This window comes from Cannabis sativa, chromosome 4 (genome assembly GCF_029168945.1).
Source record: "Cannabis sativa cultivar Pink pepper isolate KNU-18-1 chromosome 4, ASM2916894v1, whole genome shotgun sequence".
In the NCBI taxonomy this organism is placed as follows: Eukaryota; Viridiplantae; Streptophyta; class Magnoliopsida; order Rosales; family Cannabaceae; genus Cannabis; species Cannabis sativa.
In genome coordinates, this window is record NC_083604.1 from 74265569 (window position 1) to 74274860 (window position 9292).

At 34.8% G+C, this 9292-nt stretch overlaps 1 pseudogene; it reads right to left on the reverse strand.

The window, feature by feature from the left end:
• Positions 1-5175: 5175 nt before the first annotated feature.
• On the reverse strand, positions 5176-7851 carry LOC115715091 (nuclear transport factor 2B-like; annotated as a pseudogene).
• Between the last annotated feature and the right edge of the window lie 1441 nt (positions 7852-9292).

Here is a 9292-nt window from a genome sequence, read left to right on the forward strand (position 1 = left end):
TACCCTGCCATTTTGGCAAGGTTGGAGACTGTGGAGAGGGGGCAGGCCGCTCTGCTAAGAGGACAAACAGCGATTATGGATCAGTTGAAGACCATAATGACGCTCCTGCAAGATCCTGGAAGGCCGGCAGCAGATTCACAGCCACAGCCACAGCCACAGCCACAACCGGAAGAGGAGGCTCGGACACCGGAAGATGACTTCATTCTCCCAAATGATTACCAACCGGATGATGATGACATGTTACGTACACACGAGAAGACGAATATCACCGGCATCGGGGATACTCGGGATTCGAGGTGCGGGTGTTAGAGACGGCTCCAGAAGTCATGGAGAACCGGAGGAAGAGAAGGCGGCCTAGGTGGTTCGCTGAGTACACTGAAATGAAGAAGAAGGCTAGGGCTACTTCGACACTCGTGAATGCGGACCCACTTAGAGTGGTTGATCGGAAGCTGCTCTCAAGACTTTTCACAATTGGGTACTCGGCCAGATTGGGAACAATTACCCGAGAGAGTGCTTCTGGTCGATACCATTCGTCTTGGTTCCTCGAACCGCATACTCCGAAATTTTGGCTTGGGAACGATGTAAGTTTTTAAGACTTTTTCTTGCTTTTGCTTTTAAAGACTTTATCTAACTCTTTTATTTAACTCTGACATATTTAATTTTCATGTTTTAGCATTTGGATGCGGCATTCCATTTGATGAGGAGGCGGCAACACTTTTATCCCGAGTCCTACCCGAATAGATGTGTCATAATGCCGTGTATTTTCCCAGCAGGAGTTATTGCTCGGTGGGAAGCTGCGGGTGATGACCAGGCTAACTATCAGTGGGACGAGGGCATATTAGATTTGATCCGAGGGGATGAAAGTCAATTCTTGGCCAGTTGGAAGAACAAGGAGAGAATATATATGGCCCTCTACTTCGATGGAGCAAAGCATTGGGTGGCATTAGAGATAGATGCCGGATCATTGGTTGTTGAACATATTTGACTCCCGGCCTCGGATCGATTTCCACGAACGAATTGAACCGTCACCTAGAAATGTGGGAAAAATTACTACCAAATTTGCTGCTGCAGGCTGGCCTATTCGAGAGTCATGACATGATCCTCTTGCCTCAACTTACCGCCTCAGAGAGCCAGGTCAGAAATTTCACTTCAAAAGTCATGGATCGGGCCGTTGTTCCACAGACAAAGACAAGGTAACTTTACTACAATTGATTTTTTTGTTATTTAACTTGAATTTAATTTGCACACTTTTATTCATTTACTTTTTATTGTCTCATACAGCGGTAACTGCGGGATGTACGTGATAGAGCACATCGAGCATAGTATGCTGGAGACTACGTTTGATAATGTGCACGATGAGAATATGAAGAAATTTAGAGAGCGCTGGTGTGTAGATTTGTTTTACCAGAATTTAGCATGAACAAATGTTTTTTTTATTTGGTATTTATTAAGATAACAATGTAAATGGTTTTTTTTTATTGGTATGTTTATGTTTTTTCAAGAGTTCATACAAATTTTACGCCTTTCTTTCGTGCAACAAATTATAATAATTATGTAAACATAAAATATCACAAATTCTAATGTTTAAAACAGTCCAACATTAATTCAATAACAATACATAATAGTCCAACCCATCACGATACAAATAAACTAAAAATTTATGTTAAACCTCGGTAGGTGCAAGTGCTTCTGTTGTGTCCCGTGGCACCGCACTGCTACATTTTTCGTGATTGATAATCCTTTCACCATTACAAGCAGTTCGGTTGTTCTTAATTCTTCCAACCTTTTGCTTCTTGGGTCGCCCTATTGGTTGCTTCTCAACAGGCACTCCAACTGTCATGTTCTTTATGTCATCAGGTAATTCCCAATCATCCTCGTCACCAACTGGCATAATTGTTCCTTCGTATGTTCTCCTCCAATATTCTGTTGTGTAATATGGCGAGCATAGTGTGTACACGCTAATACTTCGCTCCTGAGATGCAGCACATGCATGAGGACAAGGAAACTTCATGCACTGGAACAAGCCGCAAGTGCAACTCTTTTCCTGGAAGTCCACTACGCCACCTGGGTGAGAAGCTGTTCTTCCGGGGTGAACCTGCAACGTGTAAGGCCCGCATGAGTCAACGTTTAAAAACCGACCTTTTTCAAAATGCAATGCCAAGTCCTCCTCCATTTTTGGTGCTAGGGGTTTCGTCCACTTGTCAGCTTTTTCTTTTCGTGAAGCAAACCACTTCTGGACTTTGGACCTCAGGAATGCTACAGCAGCAGTGATCGGGAAGCCTCTTGCATCCTTAGTTGTGTTGTTGAAGCTCTCGGCCGTTGCTCGTCATTACATTGTAACGTACCTGGAAAGTACGACGGACCCATTTTTCAAATCCGATTTCCTCGAAGATATTTTGCAACTTGGATTCATGGCCCGAATGTTCTCAAATTCTCGTGAAACTCGATCTTGAATACGTGTACGCACACGTGTAAATGTGATTCGTGAAGACGTCAGTCTTGAACTTGTGGTTGACGTTCATAATAATGTGGTGGTAGCATGCACCGTGGTGTGCATCAGGGAACACGATATCCAAAGCACGAACAATACTTTGATGCCTATCCGAAACAAAAGCTAAGTTCTCAACATCACCAATCGTTTCTTTCAATTTTCTCATAAAATAGGTCCAGGAATTGTGGTTTTCACTGTCAACTATAGCAAAAGCTATCGGAAAGATATGACTCCCTGCATCCAAAGCCACTGCACACAACATTTGCCCACCATACCTAGTCTTCAAGAAAGACCTATCAACGCATATAACAGGTCGACAAAACTTAAAACCCCGAATAGAAGGACCCAGAGAGAAGAAACAATACTTGAAGCGACCATCTTCTACCACAAAATCCGTGATGGTACACGGATTCGCAACCGTAGCATGTGCAAGTAACTAGGTAATAAAGAGTACGAATCTTCAGGTGTACCCCGAGTCAGGTGTATTGCCTTCTCTCTGCACCTCCATGCCTTTTCGTAACTCATTTGGATCCCGTAATCCTTGTGCATACTTTTTCTTATATCAGAGGGCAACTGATCCGAGCCGTCAGTTGTGAACTTGTCCTTAATTAGATGGGCAACTATTACAGGTGATGCTTGACGGTTATCTTTTCCTCGAAGATCAAGGGAACATGTATGTACATTATGAAATGTACTCACCTCAAACATGTTAGAAAGTACGTTCTTCTTCGCTCTTAATCTCCACCCACAATCTGTATCCTTACATGTGACGTACCAAATATCGATCTGGGACTTCCTAACGTAGTAGTCAAACCCTTTCTTCATTGCATACGTGCCAACAACCATCTTTAAATGCTTTTTGTCTCTAAAAAACTTTCCCACATGTAACTCCGGTGTGCCACCCGTAGATATATAATGACTATGATCCTCGATGTCTTCTCTTGTATACATTTTCTCCTTGAATTTACCGTAACTTGTCGAAGAAGAAAATGGATCGCTCCATCCAGTCACATTGGTACCTCGAGCATCAGTAGGACCACTAATATCATTGGTCTCTCTACCATTATTAGGACTGTACCGTCGCAGTTCCTCTAGCATGACTGGTTTCGCCTGGACGACTACTACTAGTACCAGGTGTTTGACAATTTTCTCTACGGGGCATTCTTTTCCGTGTCGGTGGCCTCGGTGGTATTTGGTACGATAGTGGAGTCAAGTTCAAAGGTACAGCAGCAGGGGCCTCTGCACCTTGGTCGTCTCTTACGCCATCATTGCCCTCAACATAACATTCAGGGTCTGGACCATTAAAAAAATCATCGATGAACGGCATTTGTGCTACAATATCAGCACTCGGCATCATATTGTTTAATTCAGGTAATACATCTGCAACCAACACCTCTGGATTTGTTTCTGCACCAACAAAACTCCCAACCTCGCTACGATTATCCTTAACAAAACTTGGTGTGGGACTAGGATCGACGCAAACATTCTTCTTTAACAAAGTCACAAACAAAGGAATAAATTCATCTGGCTTCTTCGCAAGTGTAGATAAAAAGTACCTTGCACGCTTATCATTTCGAATAACTTCAGGAGGATACTCATAGCCTTTCCTGTACTTGTAATTTACTTCTAATTTCAAGTCATACTCCGCTTTGTCAACATCCAGTTCTTCGTACAAAACATCAACCAAACCTGAGTAACTTAGGTTCGGATCAATGTCAATTGTCAAAGCGGCACTCCCTTTATAAATCCAATCTCTACCATCAAGCTCCCAAACACCATTATACATAACATACGCATTAACAGTTGAATCGTCACAAACATTTAAAAAAACACAGTTATAATTTACAACAAAAATCTCACCGAAAAAAATCTTAATTAATCATTAATAACAAAACAATAATACTTAATTGATAATAAAATAATAATTCATAATTCATAATAAAACAATAATTAATAATTCATAATAAAAAAAATTTAATAATTAAAAAATAATTATTAATTGATAATAAAATATAATAATAATTATTACTCAAACCATAAAAAATAAACAATAATTAATAATAATTCATAATTTATAGTTAATAAAATAACTAAAAAAAAATAATTCTTAAATTATTAACTAAAATAATAATTAATAACTAATAATGATTAATAAAAAAATAACTAATAACACAAATAATAAATCAATATAAAATAAATTAATAATAATAAATAAACAATAATAATAGATTACAAAAATAAACAATAATTAATAATAATTCATAATATATTAAAAAAATAATAATTAATAATAATAAATAAAAAATAATAATAGATTAAAAAAATAAACAATAATTAATAATAATTCATAATTTATAGTTAATAAAATAACTAAAAAAAAAAATAATTCTTCAAACATTAACTAAAATAATAATTAATAACTAATAATGATTAATAAAATAATAACTAATAACACAAATAATAAATCAATATAAAATAAATTAATAATAATAAATAAAAAATAATAATAGATTACAAAAATAAAAAAAAATCCCGTAGGGTCCGATTGGTCCGATTGGTCCGACCATCGGACCCCACAAGGATGGATCGGACCTTGTATTAAAAAATAATAAAAAAAAAAATTTAAAAAAAAAATATTTGGGCCGGGCCGATGGGTCCGATGGTCCGACCATCGGACCCCTATGGGGACCATCGGACCCTTGTTCCAAAAATAAAAAAAAATAAAAAAACACATCGGACCCGAGGAGGGTCCGACCATCGGACCCAGTGGTGTACCATCGGACCCATCGGGTCTTCGCCCCTGCCAACACATTTTCTTCCACGTCGGGCCACCCTTCGGGCCAGCATCGGGCCCCATCGGGCCCGACGAAAAAAAATGCAGAAAAACAGCAAAATCCCAGTTTTCACATGCAGCAAAAATCATAACAGAAAAAATAACAAAATAACAGCAACAATCCACAGATCAATCATCAAACACAACATTCTTAATTAAAAATGAAAACAACAAACAAGATTTAGAAAAAAAAAAAAAATTAATTACTTACCCATTGATGGAGCTTGTATGTGTTCTTGCTTCTAATGTGGTGGATTAGTGTGGTAGCTTGTAGTGTGGAAGGTTGTAGCTTTTAGTGATGAGTGAAGAGAAGAAAATTTTTTTGGTGCTTGTGGAAGCTTTCGGGTGGAATGTTTGTTGAATTGATGAGAAAAAGGTTGGAGTGGGTAGATGTAGGTGGGGAGGGTATTATGGGAAAAATACAAAAAGTGTCATATAAAATTAATTATATATAGTTTTAGTTTAGGGGAATAATATATGGGTTATTTAAGCATGGAAATTCAAATTTCCCGGGGGAAACTACAACTTAAAAAACAATTTTTTTTTAAAAAAATTTAAAATATAAAAATAGAAAATCCAACTTTTCATTTGAGAAGTCTAAAAGTAAAGAGTGATAATAGCAAACTGGTTTATTTTCCAAACAATGCAGACATCATTTCTCATCTTTTCTTCGAATTGCAGAGAATGTTTTCATTCATGCATAATTCAATCGAAAAATGTCACTAAACACGTAGAAGCTTTCCATCTGGCTAAACTTGAGAGTGTGTTGTCTGCCGGCAAGCTGAAAATTGCAGTTGACGAAGACAAGCATTCCACCGGCTAGGCCAGAGGGCTGGAAATCGACGGTGTTGATGTTGTGCTTGCACTGCTCAAAAGGAAGACTAGCGAGCTTGGCGACGATGTTCTGGGCCCCTTAGAACTTCTGATCTTCGAAGGCCAACATGGACGCGTCCTGGTATAGGGTACCCAGATTTGCACGGCTGGTATCGAATGTGGAGTAGAAGTGCTCCACGAATGCCTTTGAAACTGCGTCTGGATCCATTTTCGATTCCGAGTTAGACTTCGTCGCCTCCGATCAATGCTTGCCCACCGCCGAACACGTTTCGTTTTTCGCTTTGGTTTTTATTCAATAAAGGACATTTTATTTTAATTTATTTCTTTTTTTGTTATTTCAAAAATAAATAAATAATTAGGAAAAAAAAAGAAAGGGAGTCAATTACAATTTTAACGTTCTATGCAACATCAGCAAATAAATGGGTATCTGTTAAAAAACTTTACAGAAGGAGGACATTAATATAGTGGTAATATATTAGGGAGATTTTTTAAAGGGAAAAAAATAGAAAAATACAAAAAAGGAAAAAAAATTACAAAAATACTTTGGGCCGGCCCATTAAATATTTATACAGTTCACATACAAATATTTACAAAAATACCACATGCACTAAGCCTTCAGCTGTACAGAGCGAACCATGAAGGTGAAAATACCGCGATCGTTTCAAAACCGCAAAACAACCAAAATGAAACCAAAACGATAAAAATATAACTATTAATTCTGGCGAAATCAACTGGAAAAGAAGACCTGCAATGATCTAAACAGAAAATGATGAAAAAAAATCAGAAAAACTGTGAAGAAACTGAAATTACACATTTATTTTCTGTTTTATTCGATCAAAATAACTCCCCCTAATATCGAAATCTATATTCATGAAATGTAGATCTGTAACAAACAGATCTGGAGCTCCCACCAAATCCAAAACAATGTATGATGTGAAAAATTTAAAAAAAACCTCATGAATAATACATCTACGTTATATACAGTTGCATTTTGATTGATTACTGGTTTCCAATATAAATATATTTTTTTAGAAACACAATAAGAAGAGTAAATTCGAATTAAGGTACAACCCGTTACGTATAAGTCTATTTATTTTTTGTTTTGGTTGCCTTATAGTTGTATTATCGTTTTATGATAGTTTATATATTATGCAGGAATTTAATTTGACGGGGACTAAGAAATAGTAGTTATACATAGTAAGTTTTGTGCAAAATAGTTGCATATTAGTTTTATAATGAAATAACATATGCAAGTAGCAAAACTATAATAAAACTACAAAACAACTGTATACAAACTAAAATACAGGAAAAACTCTTTGAACATCAACATCCATGATAAATCTCATTGTTAGTTATTACCCATTGATGATATAAAAATGGACAGGAAACAACTAGATAAAAAACATATTAAAAAAAAATACATACAGAAGGTGTTTACACTATTAAAAAACTATGAAAAAACTATTACAAAATGAGAAATCAATAAACACAAAACCCACAAAAGTTGAATATGAAAAAATTTCAAAAATAGGAAAAAACCAAAAAGAAACCGAAAACAAACCTGAGATAGAAGACCACCATCAACTTGATTATTTTTTTGAGCATCATCTTGAGGAATTTTTTCCTGGGCAGCCACCTTCGATTTCTTCTTTGGAGGAGCTCGCCCACGTTTCGACAATAGAGGAGCAAAATCAGAGTCATCCTCGTGATCAACAACATGCCGTTTACCCTTGTTTCTATTAGCTAAAGATTTCAATTCAATTTTAGAGCTTTTCTTTTGAACAAGGGAAGGAGTTGATGAAGAACAAGTTACAGCCATATTTATATATGGATTAAGAGAAAAATAAAAAGAGAGAAAACGGCTATGGAATTTGGTTAATGGGAGTTGAAAAAAAATTTGAAGAACAAAAAAAAAAATGGAAAATGGAGTTGGGATTGTGGAGGGGGAAGTGTTCAACTATGGAGGTTGATATTTTTTTAAAAAAAAATTTGAAAAGAAATATAAAATAATAGGAAAAAGAAGAGAAAAAAGAGAGAAATGATGTATAGAGTGATTGATGTAATGATACGTGTCACTGACATGTCAAAATGCATGATATGTGTGTGTGCATGTGATAAAAATGTAAAAAACTTAAGCAAAAGTGTATAAAAGTTGCTTTCACCGTGTTGTAGTATATATGTAATAAGGTTAGCCTTTTGTATTTTTAGTGTAAAATTTTTTTTTTTAAACCCGTATATTTTAAGGGCCACAAGTCGGTAGTGACATAAGTTCAGGGAGCAAATTTACTAATTATTCTAAAAATAATTCAAATTAACTTGAAAAATATAATAGTAATTTAAATTAAAAATTAATAATTTTTTTAATTATTAATATTATTTTATTTTTAAAATAAATATATAATTAAATATTATTATAATATGTATAAAGTTTTAATTGTATACAAGTAGTCCTATCGTAAGAATATATACTTTATATCTTAATAACTACATGATCTAAAATCAATAGTTAAAAAAATTTTTCTACCGATAAAAAACTTATGCTAAGTTCTACCACAATCTTACCCTAAATATTTATATATATTTATTCATTTTTTTTTAAAGATATATTTATTAATTAAGTTCCTCTTAATTTAGTATTCATAAAATCTACAACAATATCCTGAATTAAATTGGGATGATGATAACGGTGCATTTATCACATATCCATATATCATTTATTTTATAAATCTTATCTCTTAGCATATACATCATCACATGGCAATTATTATCATTTTAAATTTATTTTAAAGGGTGATTTTATAGTGCCTGTACTTAGATTGGTTATTTTTTTTTAACTTAAATTATATAATATTTATTAAAATATAGGTTAATTAAGATTTTTATTCTAAAATTTGACATGTACCCAATTATGTTTTCTGAACTTTTTTAACTGTTAAAATTTTTCAATGAATTATTGAGATTGTTGGATTGTAGAACTTTTGTCTAATTTTATTCAATTTTACTAATTTTGTGATTATCCATGTACTAAATTATGATCACCAAACTTTGATATCTACCAAATAATTTCCTCGAATTGTAATATGTACCAAATTATACCATTCATGTTAGACTTTCCTTACCAAAATTGGACAAAA